Below are 18,261 nucleotides of genomic sequence, written 5' to 3' on the forward strand. Positions count from 1 at the left end.
ATGGACTGTAGGCCACCAGGCTCCTCTGTCCATGGGATTTCCCAGGAAAGAATACTGGAGTGGGTTACTATTTCCTTCTCCAGGGGATCTTCCCGATCCATGGGATCTCCAGGAATCAAACCTGTATCTCCTGCATTGCAGGTGTATTCTTTACCACTGAGTCATCAGGCCATTATGACATTGGTTTCTGTCTCCTGACTTTCAATAATTTAGGTACTGCCTCAAGTATTATAAAGGGAAAATATGTTTTGCATTGTTGAAACACATCTTCATTCAACTTCTTAAAAGTGATAATCAGGACCACGTTTGTGTAATACATCAAAATTAATTTAAAAAAACCTTTAAGCAGTAATCTAATTTCACTTACCAACTAACTCTACTCCATTCATCTAGCAATCTAAGCCTTACAGGTCAATCATTTGTAAAAATTCCTAATCTGCCCTCCTCACCCTATGACATAATTTTTTCCCATGATTTTGAAGTAGTTTGAGTGTAACAGAAAGCAAGAGAAAAGAAAGATAATACAGTGTTTAAATAGAAGGTAAGCGTCCCAATTCTTAATCCTGGAAAAACTTGAAAATAACACAGTAATAGAAAAAAAGTTATGATACTATAGTAATTAAAAAAACAAAAACTATGCAGTTTGGGTTTTTTATTCTTGCTCCTTTTAAAAAAATATAAAGCAGTTCATGGCACTTTACAGGTAAATTATTTTAAGACTATGACATTTATAGGCACACTGTCTCATTTAGTAACCTAAAAATCAACATTAGATGAAATAGAAAAGCCTAAACGTAAACTTCAACCAGTTTTATCACAATATGATAGCAGAATCTTTTTCTTCTTCTGTTTTACTATTTAATATTTATGGCACTTTTTCCCCTGAATTTTTTGTTCATGTTTATTTACTATCTCATTGTGTACTATTCTGCACAGTTCAGAATCAGAATTGGAAAACTGAGTTTTGTTTTAACAGTGATAAGAGTCATTAGAGCTGATCTTTCCATAACTGACTAAATCTCTTTGTCAGAAATACTTCCATTTTCAAGAAGCTGACTTAGGAGCAAGAGAAATAAACTTTCTTAAGAATTATGCATCTTCCCTTTAGTTTCCTACAGAAAGGGTCTTGAACTAACAGTGTTCTTGGAATAATGACAATGCCAACATAGATAATCTTTGTCTCTAAAATCACAAAATGTACAGTGAGAGTCCTCTTTATTAAAAGCATACTGTTAAGTACAGAGAAATTTGCATGATAGGTGGTATATGTTCTAATAAAATGTTAGATGGGACTGTTAAATATATTAAACTCTGTCAGAACATTTTGCTTCCTCCTCCTTGCAAAAAAAAATCGTTTGTAAACATTTTTTTCTTCTATCATTTGGACATGTTTTGTTTTTATCACTTATTCTTTTTATATTAAGATTTCACTTATGGCCCTGTTATTTTTAGGACTAATTCCTGCTCCATTCTTGTTGACTCTAGAATTTGTAGATGTACTCTTCCAACATCCTAGCCCCTTTTAGCCTGACTTCCTTCTCATTTCTTAAAGTTGTTTTTTATTTTTACCTAATTCATACATTTACAGTTTCAAAGGTCAAACACTACTACAAGGCTTATACAAAAAGGAGTACTGCCTGATATACTCTCTCCATTCTTGATTTCCACTCCCAGGGGTCAAGGAAAGTTACTTTGAATTTTGTTAAGCTGTTTCTGCTGCTATTTTCCTCAATGTTTCTAGATAATGTGTTCATATCAGTTGATAACATTCTAGGATGGAAATAATTCACCGCCAGAATTTTGAGGGCCTTATTCCACGTATTCTAATGGTTTCAATTTGGCTGTTGAAAAGACTAATGTTATTACCAGTTCCCAGTCTTCTGCACGTGACTTGTTATTATTTCGTGAAACACTGCAGCTTCTTTACCCACACTTTATCCATAGTGTGGGACCTTTTTTACACTCACTGTGCCAGGCCCTTTCAATTTTTTTACTCCCCCATCTTCCCTCCCTCCCTCCTGAAAGTTCGTTAGACACTAGACTACTTAGATTCATCTTCTGATTATCATAGATCTCCTTTTTAAGATTGCCTTTCTTTTCATTTTCTACTGGTAGATTTCTTTGACATCACTATCCAACAGTTCTAGTGCGGTTACAGTTCTTTGTATCAGTTTTAATTTTCAAGACAAATTTTCTTGTTCTCTGAATGTTCTTTTTAATAGTATCCTTTTCCAGCTTCCTGGATATAATACCTCATTTCTCTAAGGATACAAAGTTTTAAAACGTTGTTTTCCTTTTTCCTTCTTTTAACATTTTAAATATTTGTAATCTGTTTCTTCTAAGTATATTGTTTTTTCTTCTTAAATCTTTAGGTCTTTTGTTTTTGACTTCAGAGGCTTTCTGTAAGTGTCTGATGGTGCGTCAGCACTGAGGCAGATCAGAAGCTCTGTTCGCTGGAGGGTGCGGAGGAGGCGGGCAGGGGGGTGGTGCTTGCTGACTGGTTGGCTTTATTACAAGGTGATGAGACAATGGGTTGATTTTTCACTAGGGAATCCTCAAATGTTACTTACTATCTGTAAGCTTTATCTCCTGGCTGTTCATCCCGGAAAGAAAAGCGCCAATCTCCTGTGTGGGGCATACACACCTGACCGCCATGTTCTGAGTACAGGGAAGGGAGTTGTGACGTCTTAACCTCAATATTCTCACTTTTACTTAGTCTCTGTTTGTCAAAGGTGGCGCTCCCAACTTTAGTTATGACTAAATGTCTTAAGCTCCTCCTAGCTCTGACCTCTAGTTTTATCCAAGGTAAAGGAATAGTCATTTCCAGGCTGCTCAGGGTAAAAGACCCATGGGAGACTGATAACACAGATTGCCCACTGCTCTGTTTTCAGCTCCATATTCCACCCTTACCACCGAAGGTAACTGGTTCCTCAAATTTTTGAGCCAGGAGCATAAACTGGTTGCAGAAGCACTGAAGGGGCCTCTTAAATTATCTGTAGTGAAAGCAGTTGCTTTTTAATTTCATAGAGTGATAAGCAAAATATAATAAAATTGCTTTAAAAATGAAATGTAAAAAAGACATGAAATGTAAGTGCCAAGTTTCTTACTAATTAAACAGATATAAAGTAACTGTTAAGTTACTATAAAATACTTTATAATGCTTATTTTTAATTTCTATACTTAACCTGTCAAAAACTGGTAACAAACTGTAGACTGACACCAGTTCATGGTCCATGCTTTGAATAGCTCTGGTGTAGAACTGTGCTGTCTGGTACATGTGGTTATTGAGTCCCTGAAATGTGGTTAGTGCCACATATTGAAATAACAAGTTTGGATGTAACCGGTAAAATATTGTAGTAGAATTCATTTCATCTGCTTCTTTTTATTTTTTAAATGTGGCCACTAGGAAATTTTAAATTACATATATGGTTCAAATTATATTTCTGCTGGACAGCGCTGATCTAGAGCAGGGGTCAGCAGGCTATAGCCCAAGGAGGAAATCTGGCCTGTGGCCTGCTTCTGTATAGACTCAAGCTAAAAATGGTTTTTACAATTTTAAAGGGATTAAAAAAAAAACAAAAAAAGCCCAGAAAGAACATTCAACAGAGATCACATGTAGCCTACAAAGTCTAAAGTATTTTCTATCTGGCTCTTTACAGAAAAAGTTTGTTGACCTTGGTCTAGTGTATGTAAGGTAATAGCCATACCACCGCAGAAACTAGAAGAGTAATATTCAAAAGTACAGAAATCTCTCATCTCCATGTTTATAAGATACATTTTGTAGCTATCTAAAGATACTTCTTTGACAAGCAAATTATACCTAAAAAATAACCATTCATTTTAGAAAGCGACCAATCAGTTATCAGTTATTTTCATATATAGCTCTTTGTAAGCTGTATGAACAAGCTGTATAACAGGCCAGGTGACAGTAGGCAGTTTCTAACACTAAACCTCTGGTTCAGTTTCATAGACAGAGCATGAAATTTAGTGTATCTCTATTCCTAATGTGGAAGGCTGCTGCTAGATTGAATTGTGACAAAATATCCTAACTTAAAAGACTAGTATGCTTCCATACTCCTTGGGGACAGAAAATGGATTTTTTCTTGATGTGGGGAATGCTATGTGGGTGGCTGTAATAGTGGAAAGAAAATCCCAATAGTGATTCATAGAGTCCATATAAGAATCAGGAAGACATATCAACTATCTTAATATTTACAATGTCAGTTTTGAGGTTCTTTTGTTTTTCTGGTTAAATTTTTGGAAATACAGCTGAAACCATTTGAGAACTAAATTATAACTCTATTACTTTATGGTTTCATATAAAGTTACACAGGGCTTTTTTAGGAAAAAGTGTTAAATTTCGATTGTATTGATTCTAGATGAAATCATCCATTAACAATCTTTCACATTTCTATACCTGCAGAGTTATCTTTAAACCTATCCAAAACAAATTTCTAAAAAGTCATTCTTTCCCTGAAGGACAATCATAATTTAAATTGGTTTTATAATACTGTAGTAAGTTGAACAGCTTTTGTTGAAAAGTGATTAATTAACATGATAAGCTATAAATCAGAATTATGAAAAATGAGAGGTCAAATTCCATTACTAAAAAATTCATATATATTAACAAAGTAAAGACTGTAGTCAATGGCCCTCTTAATGCCAAGTAGTATCTATTACAAAATTTCCACAAAACAAAGTCATTGAAATAGTTCCCAGGAGTTCATTCCAGTGGAACTTAATCCATACTTTATCAGAAATGAATTAAATTCAACAAATTTTAAGACTACATGGCATGCCATAGTGGGCAAAGAGGAAACATCTGACCCAACTAAACCTCCCCTCTACTCTTTAATCTATCCAGACTACTAATCATAATACCTTTTCAATAGAAAGCTCTTCAGTTACAGTACAAAAACTGGGACACATGGACTGACTAAAGTACTTCTGTGCCAAAGTCAAGTACAAGATGCAGTTTACGAGATTCCATTTTTGATTGATATTTTGGAGACATTTCAATAACTTAAAAAAAAATACACTGTTTAATATTAAAGACTGATCCAGAAATCTAGGGATGTATGGCTGTCATAGCTCTAGTCCCTTAAAAGAATCTGAGAACCACTGGGGTTTTTTAGAAAATTATTTAAAAATATTTTTAACATACTTTATTGTCTGTGACATGATCTACATTATCCAACTGTATGTCTACATATCTTTTACACTGTTATTTAATAGTATATTCAACCATATAAAACTGCGGTTTTGTGGGTAATAAATGGTCATATAATTCAGTTACAGTATCATACTATACATAGTATATTAATATAGTAGAGCATGTACATGTGGAATCCACTGACCTAGTATACTCAAGACTTCTTCCCATCAGCTGAGCTTTACTGAGTTCTAGATCTGTTCATGTCATTTATACTTATTATTCTAATTAGGTGATTTAATTGTTAATTAACCTAACAAAATGTGGGGAAATGTGAAGACTGAGTTGAATAACTTTTGATATACTCAATAAAAGTGAGATACTTCTGTTGCTCAATTAGGTACAGGCAAGAAAACAGTTTCAAAAATTAGAAAAAATACTACAAAAATATACAAGGATTCTAAGATCACAATGCATCAGAAAAGTCTAAACTCTTGTTCTACTTAAAAAACCCAAACTATAAATCTTAAATGATATATTAAGAGTACAGTTTCTAAAAGATAAACAATATGGAACTGGCGACTAATGGACCTACTCCCAAAGAAAAGGCCTTTGTCCCTTAATAAAAAGACTGACAAATGAACATGGAGTCATGTTCTGAGAGTAAAATACTTAAGGCATGCATCCCTTTTAATGATTTCTTGCTTTAATAGACTTTGGAGACTACTGGTGCTGACTGAATCAAAGGAAAGGTCTTCCTTAATAACCAGGTAATTAATTTTATAGTCATGCCAAGTGGGAGTGGTACAAAGTCCTAATGATAACAGGGAGTCATGCACTAGATTCAGGGATGGTAAGGAAGACTTCTCTCTGAGGAGGTGATATTTCAAAATTCTGTCAGGAAGGATGAGTGAGAATGAACGGTGTTCAACACTGTTGGAGCATACTAGGACAGTGTTCTACAGGCAGAGGAAGCAGCATTTGCAAAGGTCGTGGCGCGGGAAGGAGCATGGCATGAACAATGGCTGAAGTTAACAGACTAGCAATTGAAGGGAATGAGGGCCAAGATGAAGCCGAAGAGGCAGGGCTGTAATCCATGGAAAGAGAACAGGGAAGGCTACTGCTGCTGCACAAAGACCACCTCAGAGGTCCAGGGAAGGACTCCACTAGGCTGCTGACACAGATTTGAAGTGATCAGAAGTCAAAGCTACAGGATTAACGACTGCCTTGAAATGGTGAAAGAGGAAAAGTGTCAAAAATGAGTTTCTGGCTTGGGTAAATGGGTGGAAAGAAATGCTATTTCAGAGAGAGAAAACACAGTAGATAGAGCAGTTTTGGCACGTGAGAGGTTGAAGGGAGTTAATAAACTCAGTTTAGGAAACACTGCAGTTGAGGCTGTCACTGAGACATCCTAGTGAAACCTCATCAGTCCATGAGTGTACATCCAGATGATGGGTTACTAGACAAGCAGGAGTGATAACCCACTTGCATCTACACCTATGAAACTCAAGGACAATGCTTAGAGAAAGATATGATACATAAGATATATACATTATGAATCAATTTATCTGTTAAAGTCCAAAATATGTTGTTGAGACAGGCATACATATCTAGTAAGAATATAAAAAGCAGGTAAATGGTTACATTTGTGAGGAGGGATACAGAGTTAGTGAGAAGCACTTAGGGCATTTCTAAAGCACTATTAATTTTCTATTTCTTTGGTTGGGTAATGGCTACATGGTTTTTATTTATTAAATATTTTTTAGACTTCACTTACAATTTTACACAGTCTTTCCTGTACACAATACACTGCACAGTTTTAAAATTATACAGCCACATTTTGACCACAATGGGAATTAATAAACACTATTTAAAAAGCCACTAGGAAAATAAAAGGCTCTCATAACTCTTTGGTAGAAGAATTCAAAACTGAAAATTACAGATGATTTAGACAATAGCATATTAACATTCGGGAGAGTTTTTTTTTCTATATGCAATTTGGTAATTTATCAACATGTTCCATTAAAGGATGGAACTGATTAAAATGTGACAAAGCCTGCACTCAGAAGAAAACCACTGGCTTGTTCCATTTTAAGTGCAATGTATGAAACAACACTGACCAAAATGAGCCCAGAGCAAAAAGTGTGTTCACAGGCCTACTGTGCATGTTTCTGTGTCTCTATTCTACGCCTACATACTATGAAAGTCATAACTCTTTCTGTAGACTTGCATACCACTCAGAAATGTTCTGATATTCTTATAACTAATGGATCTATCAATATATGACTAAATTTCACTTCTTTTCTAAAATACTACTTTCAAATATAAGACCAATTGAGAATCTGTTTGGATATACATTCAGTTCTGTTCAGTTCAGTTCAGTCGCTCAGTCGTGTCCGACTCTCCGCGACCTCATGAATCACAGCACGCCAGGCCTCCCTGTCCATCACCAACTCCCGGAGTTCACTCAAACTCATGTCCACAGAGTCGGTGATGCCATCCAGCCATCTCATTCTCTGTCGTCCCCTCTCCTCCCGCCCCCAACCTTTCCCAGCATCACAGTCTTTTCCAGTGAGTTAGCTCGTCGCATGAGGTGGCCAAAGTATTGCAGTTTCAGCTTTAGCATCAGTCCCTCCAATGAACATCCAGGATTGATCTCCTCTAGAATGGACTGGTTGGATCTCCTTGCAGTATAAGGGACTCTCAAGAGTCTTCTCCAACACCACAGTTCAAAAGCATCGATTCTTCGGCGGTCAGCCTTCTTCACAGTCCAACTCTCACATCCATACATGACCACGGGAAAAACCATAGCCTTGACTAGACGGACCTTGGTTGGCAAAGTAATGTCTCTGCTTTTTAATATACTATCAAGGTTGGTCATAACTTTCCTTCCAAGGAGCAAGCATCTTTTAATTTCATGGCTGCAATCAGCATCTGCAGTGATTTTGGAGCCCAAAAAAACAAAGTCTGACACTGTTTCCACAGTTTTTCCATCTATTTCCCATGAAGTGATGGGACCAGATGCCATGATCTTTGTTTTCTGAATGTTGAGCTTCAAGCCAACCTTTTCACTCTCCTCTTTCACTTTCATCAAGAGGCCCTTGAGTTCCTCTTCACTTTCTGCCATAAGGGTAGTGTCATCTGCATATCTGAGGTTATTGATATTTCTCCCAGCAATCTTGATTCCAGCTTGTGCTTCTTCCAGCCCAGCGTTCCTCATGATGTACTCTGCATAGAAGTTAAATAAGCAAGGTGACAATATACAACCTTGACGTACACCTTTTCCTATTTGGAACCAGTCTGTTGTTCCATGTCCAGTTCTAACAGTTGCTTCCTGACCTGCATACAGGTTTCTCAAGAGGCAGGTCAGGTGGTCTGGGATTCCCATCTCTTTCAGAATGTTCCACAGTTTATTGTGATCGACACAGTCAAAGGCTTTGGCATAGTCAATAAAGCAGAAATAGATGTTTTTCTGAAACTCTCTTGCTTTCTCCATGATCCAGCAGATGTTGGCAATTTGATCTCTGGTGCCTCTGCCTTTTCTAAAACCTGCTTGAACATCTGGGAGTTCACGGTTTACATACTGCTGAAGCCTGGCTTGGAGAATTTTGAGCATGACTTTACTAGCGTGTGAGATGAGTGCAATTGTGCGGTAGTTTGAGCATTCTTTGGCATTGCCTTTCTTTGGGATTGGAATGAAGACTGACCTCTTCCAGTCCTGTGGCCACTGCTGAGTTTTCCAAATCTGCTGGCATATTGAGTGCAGCACTTTCACAGCATCATCTTTCAAGACTTGAAATAGCTCAACTGGAATTCCATCACCTCCACTAGCTTTGTTCGTAGTGATGCTTTCTAAGGCCCACTTGACTTCACATTCCAAGATGTCTGGCTCTAGGTCAGTGATCACGTTATCGTGACTATCTTGGTCGTGAAGATCTTTTTTGTACCGTTCTTCTGTGTATTACCATATGTAAAATAGACGACCAGTGCAAGTTCAATGCATGAAGCAGGGCACCCAAAGCCTGTGCTCTGGGACAACTTAGAGGGATGGGTGAGGAGGGAGGTGGTGGGGGCGTTGAGGATGGGGGCACACATGTATACCTATGGCCAATTCATGCTAATCTATGGCAAAAACCATTACAATAATGTAAAGTAATTGTCCTCCAAATAAATGAATTTTTTAAAAAAGAATGTATTTGGAACCACATGCTTAATTTCAAGGGATGAAGCTTAGTAATTTCTTGTATTTCTTTCTGTACATTAAGGTAAATACAACAGCACATCTTAAAAAAGAAGAAAAAATGGACATTAAATCAAATTAAGAGTCATAGTGTTATATAGACTGCCTTAATAACCCCCCCAAAAGACAATTTAAGAGCTATTTCTTTTTCTAATTAAAAAAAAGGTATCTAAAATTTGCATGTTTCTTAAATTTTGCTCACACAATTCTAATTTCCAGTGTCATACAGGAGGGTGCTCCAAGCCATCAAAATCCCAGATTCTTAAACACAGAGTACTGGTAGTGATTCTGCCTGCACTTTGCTTAGGACAACATAGTGAAAAGGGCATAGGCATGAGATAGTCAACTGAAGGGGTGAGAGGGGGAGGAGGTTGAAGAATAGTCCTTCACATTTCTGAACCTAAATGTCCCTCTTGGTAAAATGAGGATAACAATATCTACCTCATGGGTTGGATGTGAGGATTAGAAACCATATCTATAGAGCCTTTGGTTCATGGGAGACACTCAAAAGACAGTGGCTGTTACCAGTACTATCTAGCATGAACCTTTAGCTTTCCTGTCTTCTTAAAAATAATTCTCCCTTTCAGTTCTTCTAGGTCATGCCACAAATGTCAGTATTTTCCTATGTACAAAATCTACCCAACTGAAGGTTCTATCATTAATCATTTAAAATTCTATATTATTTCTAAGAAATACTACAGGGATTTCAGTATTCCTTAGCAGTTGAAACCATAGCTCATCTATAACCTAAACTAAGCATAGCTAATCTGTACAGTACTGGGCAAGGCCCAGGAACATAGTCCTCATTCATTCATTTTTTTTTTTTTCAAAATTGCTTTTTAGTTTATAACACTGCCATCATTTAAATTCTACCATATATATGCTGCACGCTAGGGAGGCATAAAATCCTAGTAAGTTATGCTTCATTTTCTATGGAGAAAGTGTCTTATGTAATATACTAACACACGTACTATTCGTTGACATGTTTCTTATCTGGCCAGCATTATTGGCAGACTGTGGCAGAACACAAAGAACATGTGCTTTCGCTTCAGAAAGCCTTAAAACGAATTCAAGCATACACCAGCTGTGAAATAGAAGTCTCAGCCTTTCCATCTAAAAACAGAAGTAACTCCCCCTCTCTTACAAGGGTCTTTAGGAGGATAACATGACATAAAGGTAAGTGTGGCTGAGTATATATAACAAGGGCTCAGAAAAGGCAGCTTCTGTTATGCAATCTACAGGGCAGCAGAAAGTGTGCGCTGGTGACAGCAGCAAAAAGCAAAACTGTTTTTATTTTTTACTAAGCATCAAAACAGGATGCAATTAGTTGCTGTTTAGTTGCTAAGTCATGTCCAACTATTTTGTGACCTCATGGACTGTAGCCCGCCAGGCTCCTTCTGACCATGGGATTTCCCAGGCAAGGTTACTGGAGTGGGTTGTCATTTCCTTCTCCAGGGCATCTTCCTGACCCAGGGATCAAACCTGAGTCTCCTGCATTGGCAGGCAGGTTATTTACCACGGAAGTCCAATGTGATTAGTACCTTCTCAGAAATGCCTGTAACATTTCCTAGAGCACAGGGACAACCCCCAAACCCCCAACACATATACAAATATCCCTTAATACCAAAAAGTAAACTAGAAACAAGTATCTACAAAGGAAAACAGCTCTCAGTTGAGGAACTTAGTGGATCAAGCTACTACACTGGTTAGCCTTCACTGCTGATTGGGGTCTGTTTAACAATGAGCTCACTGCGGTCCTGCTAATAATTTACAAAGAATATTTAGTTACCAATGGTAAGTGAGCAACTCTAATCTGGAGCATTGCTTCTCCAGGAAGGATAACCGTTTTGTAACTTCAGTAGTTTAGTGTCACAAGAAATACAAAGATTCCAAGGACTAAAATAAAATGATTTTTTAAATAACACTTTCCATTATCACTATTATACAAACTAAAGGATACTACTTCCTTCTATACTAAATTATAGGCCTGAAGATAATCCATGGTCTTCAAATAATTTGACAGCTTGTAATGAATGAGTAAAAGAAAGGAAGAAGCCCCATAATCAGGACAACTTCTCTGGTTTTTTATCTAGATCCTTAAATTGGCCTAAGTAAAAGAAATTTTAAACATCGTGAAATGAGTCTATTCTTCAGAAAGATATTTGGGAGCAATACTGGAAGAAGTGAGGACAAATAGGATACCTTTTAACCATTTAAGAAAACTAATTTCAAGAGAAGCACTCTGACTAAAATTATAGACTAGAAGTTCCAAGTAATATATCTCACTTTTATGTATTACCATGTTACATACAATTTTATTTTTTTAAAATAGGAAGATCAAAAAAGCTTTAGTTTGCTAAGAACTGAAATAAAACCTCACCTATCAAAAGAAAAGACGATAAAAATATATATTCATTTTAACATTTACTGATACTACTTGCAGAAGTGCACAGTGATTTGGAAACAGCAAATGAAAAAAGGGTGGCGGGGCAGAGAGGTTCAAAGAGAAGTGCTTTGAGGGAGTAAGCTGACCAGAGCAAGAGACTGAAGAACCTTAGAAAGCATAACAGCCTGGCGTCAGAAACGACACGGATACACACTGAAAGACATTTTAGAAGGGACAAACAGAAAACATGAAGAATTCTAAGCCAATAAATTAAAGAGGGTTTTAGAAAGGCTAGATTTTTAGAAAAATATAAAATTTCAAAACTGACTCAAGAAAAAATAATAAACACCAAGCACGTAACTCTAAAAGATTTTTAATCTGTAATGAAAAATCTTTGCATAAGGAAAGCACCAATCCAGGCAAGTGTTCCAGGCAGAAGTCAATCTAACAACTATGATTTCTAAATCACTGGTGGCCAGAGCAAGAGATTAGGGTTAAGAGAAGTGAAAGCCACCACAATAAAGCAAGAAAAAGAAATGTTAATTGATTGGGCAGGAAGAAATAAAACTGCCTATTTTCAGATGACATGATTCTCCGCACAGAAAAACCTAAGGAATCCTAAAAAAAAAAAAAAGGAAAAGAAAACCCAGCAGGGTTGCAGGATACAAGATCTATATGCTAAAAACAAACACGTGGAAACTGAAGAGATGCAACAATGAACATGACCTTAAAGGGCTGGCAGGTCATTTCTTCACTCTTTAGGCAAAACCCTAACTTTTGTATGCTTTGGAAGTATGAGATTCAAGCTCCAAGGGGAGAAATATAGACATCCTAGAGTTACCACTGCCTTTATACTTCCCCTAGGGAAGGGTGAACTGGAAAAATGTGGTCTACAGTCCACTCAAGAGCCCTGTCAGGCCCACGCCTCCCCTGTGTTTTCCACTGCCCTCTCCCAGGTTCAGTCTTCATCATCATTTGCATACACTACTTGAAACAGCTGCTAAAGTAATGCATCTTCCTTCACTCTCACTCCCCTCTAGAACATCTGCCTTAAGATTGATCCCAGGATTTCAAGTAGCAAAGAAAAGTCAAGCGACTCTATGTCTGGCTCTTCCTTTACATTTCAAGATCTCAGCACAAAAGGAGCAACAAATCAACAGTTATCAGTATTATAACTTAGGAATAGAAAGATACAGCTGAAACCGTATCACCTGGAGAAATAAGGTAACCAGATGGTTGCTGTAGGGATATAAAGAGTCTTTCTCCAGGAAGAATTCTGAGTGTTCACTTTTTAATCCTTAGGAAGACAAAAACAAAGAAACTCTTAGAAAAAAATTAGTATTTCAAATAGTTAAAAATGTAAATAAATAACCAGAAGAAGGTTGTAAGGAGTCTTTCATGGGAGATGTTAAAGAGGATAAGCAACCCTCTGTCTTAGTCAGCCCAGGGAGTCCTCTCTCTACAAGCAACTACATTAACTAACCTCAACGATCTGATTTTTTAAAATATCAGAACTTAAAATTTAAGTATAGCATTCCACAAATAGAGTCACGTTATTTAAGATGTACCAGCAGCAAGCATATCAGATACAATTCTGAGTCCTATGGTGCGATTAAAGTATGTCCAACTCTGTATAACTAGTCAGGTTTCAGTCAGGTGCTGATTTAATGTTCAATTTAAACACTAAAAGTTCAGGGTCAGCTGAAAAGCAGCAACAAAAATGCCTCATAATAGCAATACTACTCAGTCACAAACTTTCTCCTTCCTGTCTTCCCTTACAAAAACCTTCCCAGGACAGTTTAAGAGATATTTACTTGCCCTACATTCAGAAAACGAAGATCATGGCATCTGGTCCCATCACTTCATGGGAAATAGATGGGGAAACAGTGGAAACAGTGTCAGACTTTATTTTTTTGGGCTCCAAAATCACTGCAGATGCTGATTGCAGCCATGAAATTAAAAGACACTTACTCCTTGGAAGGAAAGTTATGACCAGCCTAGATAGCATATTAAAAAGCAGAGACATTACTTTGCCAACCAAGGTCCGTCTAGTCAAGGCTATGGTTTTTCCTGTGGTCACGTATGGATGTGAGAGTTGGACTGTGAAGAAAGCTGAGCGCCAAAGAATTGATGCTTTTGAACTGTGGTGCTGGAGAAGACTCTTGAGAGTCCCTTGGACTGCAAGGAGATCCAACCAGCCCATTCTAAAGGAGATCAATCCTGGGTGTTCATTGGAAGGACTGATGCTAAAGCTGAAACTCCAGTACTTTGGCCACCTCATGCGACGAGTTGACTCACTGGAAAAGAGTCTGATGCTAGGAGGGATTGGGGGTAGGAAGAGAAGGGGACGGCAGAGAATGAGATGGCTGGATGGCATCACCGACTCGATGGACATGAGTTTGAGTGAACTCCGGGAGTTGGTGATGGACAGGGAGGCCTGGCGTGCTGTGGTTCATGGGATCACAAAGAGTCGGACACGACTAAACGACTGAACTGAACTGAACATATAGCTTAAAAATGAGGGTTATTTTACAGATAAAGTAAGTTTAAATTGTGTCAAAGAAAAATTTAGCAATTTGAAGTACAGTTAATTCTCAATATTCTTTGATAAAGCAGTACTTTTTTAAAAAAAATTCTTAGATATTCTGTCAGATCTGAAATGAATTAAGATTTACTATTTACTTAAACTGTTCACATTTTAACTGTCTGAAGTAAAAATAGCAAGTAAAAATAGTTTGCTATTGTTTGCAGGTAATTCTGGAAACCTACTTATATAATTCTTGACCTTGTCAAATAATTGGCTAATTTTCACAATGAAATGTCACACTTTCCAGTTAAACACTTGGATTTAATGTGTATGAACCATTCCACAATTGCTATTTCTAACTGGAATCACAAATACACACAAATCAAAATCTAATTTTTAAAAATCTCAATTATTATGCTGAAAGAGTTAGAGAAATATCTAACGAACCACAGATATTTTCTAAACTCTCCCCCTTATCAAATAACTTCACCAGAAAGACACCTATGTGGTTTGCATTATTTTGACTCCTGCAGATACAGTATTTTACCATAATTAAACTTTTATTAAGGGTTTATAAAATAAATGGCCTTCTATTATTCCATGCCCTATAAAAATGGTATCAAAGACATCATTCCTCATATAAAAATCCACACAAAAAATTCCTCTGACTTTACTGCCAAGATTTCTCTCTTAAGAAAACCGATATGCTTCCTTTAAGCAGACAAAGAGAAACATGTAACTCATTGTTCCTCCTCTTTTCTTCTATTACTAACAGGAAACCTGAATGAAAGGCTTACAGACTTGGAGATTACCCCTCCCACTCCCTTGCCTAAGTATAAGTCAATTATCACCATACTAAATGTCCAAGTGTAGATTTATTGTTAAATAATTTTTTTTCCCTTAAGGAGATGGTAGTAAAAATAAAGTTTCTTAAACTAGAAAACTCTATAATTCTGAATCTAAAATTTTGTAATCTTTCCAACATAAAAGAAATAGATGAGCATTTCAATGGATTGTAAAAACAGACTCACCATAAATAAAAAAATAAACATAAGAGACTGTCTAACCTATCAAAGAAGAGATGGGAAAGTCTATTTAAATAAAATGCTGAAGAAAGAAACCAAAAGGAAATTATCAAAATACTTAATGGCTGAATATTTTAAACTTTTACATGTCAAAAAATGCCATAAACAAAATTAAAGGACAAATGGTATGCTACATGAAAAACTTTCAACATATGACAAAGTATTAGTACATTTATAACAAAAAGATAAAGCACAACACCACAAATAGAAAACAGCAAAGGGTATGTCCAGGAAAAAAAAAAAATCACAAAATCAGATAAAACACTTGACCAATAAATGTATGAAAAAAGGTCATTCTTAGAATTTACTAGACATCCAAAGCAAAGTGTAATATAAGATTTTTTACTTATCAACTTGGCAAAGTTTGTTTTCTTTATTTTACATTTTAGTGGTACTATCTAAACATGGTATTGAGAAGCTTGTATTCTTACATATTAAACCTGAGGACATAAATCCACACGGCATTTCAAGAAGGAAATTTTATGTTATCAAAACTTTAAAAAAGATGTGTATACTTTTTGACAAGACTTCACAATGAGAAATATATTCCAAGAAAACAATGAGATAAAGACACAAAGGTTTATATACAAAGAGATATTCATCACAGCCTAAGTAATATTAGCAAAAATTTGGTGAAAACTGTATTGTTCAGTTAATAGAGGACTAGTTAAATAAATTGTAGTGCTTTCATTGACTGGAATAATAGACATTAAAACCATGTTTCTGGAGCATTTAGTGTTTTGGAAATGTTCATGATATAAAATAAATATGGTAATAAAATATAATTAGTATGTAAACTAACCTCAACACAAAAATACAAACATTTTAATAAAAAGATTATGGATAGGAAATACCACTGTAGTTATTATGGGTAGTTTTTAATTATTGTAATTTCATTTTTTCCTTTCTTTTCTGTATTCCTGTTTTCTTTTCTGTCTTTTCCAAGATATTACTTTCAAATATAGTGTATTAATTACCTAGTTGGAAAAATGCTATTTCAAAAGGAAGTAGATCTTGAAAAACACCAGTCTGATTTCATATTATAAAACCCAAATTATGTGTAAAATGCAGAAGAAATAAAGTATTTTTAAAAGCTTTTTAAAGAAAAGGTGGGGGAACAATGAGTTAGAAAAGATACAAAGAAATGGGTGTTGAAGGGGCTGATAAACACAATCAGTAGAGAAAGGAATAACAAACCAGAGCTCTCCATTAAAGCCAACCTGATTCTCAAACAGTATTTGGGATCAGCAGTAAATCACATCAGACTGGGAAGTAGGAAATATCCTTTGCTAGAGAGTACAGATAATTAGGATAACCAACAGAAATAGATTATGTGATGCAATACAGAACTTTAACACTTCTAGTACAGCTGAACTTAGAAGATGAGCTTCCAACATGTAATAAAAAGAAGATAAAATGCAGTGGTAGAAATGGTGGGAATTCCAATGTTATAAAAATATTAATCAAAAAAGTAGCACTCTGATGTGAATTCAACCCTACCACCTTAGTATCTTCAGTGAAACTCCAATCATCTCTATACTAACAGACTATTTCTCCAATTATATTACCTTTATCATTACTGTAACATATTGTATCTTAAGGCAATTTCAAATTATAAGAGAAACACTCTATTGCCAATGTTTTTTCCTACTTAACTCCATATGGTTATAAATGTTTTGCAATATACACAAAGAGCCATTCTGAGACAGAAAGTCATAAACATTTGGCATAGCAGCTTCAACTAAATGTTCCACTAAAGGAAAACATGAAACATTCAATTATACACTAGGAGATTACTTCAAATGTTATAAATCAAACAAATTAAATAGTTAATTCAGTAGCTTATAAAATTTAAGAATATAATGCTCCTTGGTAGGACATTATTGTGCCACAATATTTATTCTGTTTTTCTTTGTGAAAGAATCTAAGTTCTTGTCCCTGTTCTGCATCCTTTTATGTAAGGCATAGATTCTGCTTTCTTATTTAATAGTATGGGAGAAGAACTTCATGTCCTGGATGTGATTTATGAATTACATCTATTTAACTAGTCTCATGAGTTGAAATGAAGTTAATGGGAGAGGGGGAAACCTTATTTAAGGGGTAGGAGGTGGGAGGGAGGTTCAAGAGGGAGGGGACATATGTATACCTATGGCTGGTTCATGTTGATATAAGGCAGAAACCATCACAATATTGTAAAGCAATTATCCTTCAATTAAAAAATAAATAAATTTAAAACACCTATTTAAGAGTTTCTCAGGTATGCCCAAGTTAGGAGAAAAGGTGCTGTCACTGTTACAATCAGTGATTCTATTTTCCAGGACCAGTTCTCACCTCCTCGAGTACAGCTGGATTTGTACCACACATTCCACCCACTTTTCAGTCCACTACGAGCCTAAAGATAATCTGTCTCATTTTGGTTATTCTCCTTCGCAACTCAAGTTCACCATATCTAAAGATAATTCAAGAGCTTTCCCCAAAATGGGATATCAGTCACATTTCTATGGAATTTCTCAGAAAAATTTTTATTTTACTCTTCTTCCACTTGACACAATTATACTTATTGTTATCTAGTTCAACAGAATTTTTCCCCCCAGAATGGCTCTCAAGTTTACCTTTTTTTCTGCACTTTCACTGCCAGGAACCCTGTCCAAATTTCTATTGCCACTTTCCTAGATTTCTGCAACACCTTAGTCTCTCTCCTTTTCCTGCCAGACTCATTTCCTTTCAGGAACATTCAACAGTCACACACACCTTCTCATACCTCACTTTCACTTACTGCCATCCAAATCAGGCCCCATTTTATTCGAACTTATTTCTTACTCTAAAACCCCTCCACTATTTTGTCCTTTACTATTCACTTTGATTTTTAAT

The 18,261-nt window shown here is 36.1% G+C and overlaps 1 protein-coding gene across 5 annotated transcripts in view; it reads right to left on the reverse strand.

Moving 5' to 3' along the window:
- Nucleotides 1-18,261, reverse strand: part of SOCS5 (suppressor of cytokine signaling 5) — a 118,852-nt gene that overhangs the window by 52,643 nt on the left and 47,948 nt on the right. The gene's annotated exons all lie outside the window — the stretch shown is intronic.

This window comes from Moschus berezovskii, chromosome 11, assembly GCF_049115385.1.
Source record: "Moschus berezovskii isolate FMDL1 chromosome 11, NW_MosBer_1.0, whole genome shotgun sequence".
In the NCBI taxonomy this organism is placed as follows: Eukaryota; Metazoa; Chordata; class Mammalia; order Artiodactyla; family Moschidae; genus Moschus; species Moschus berezovskii.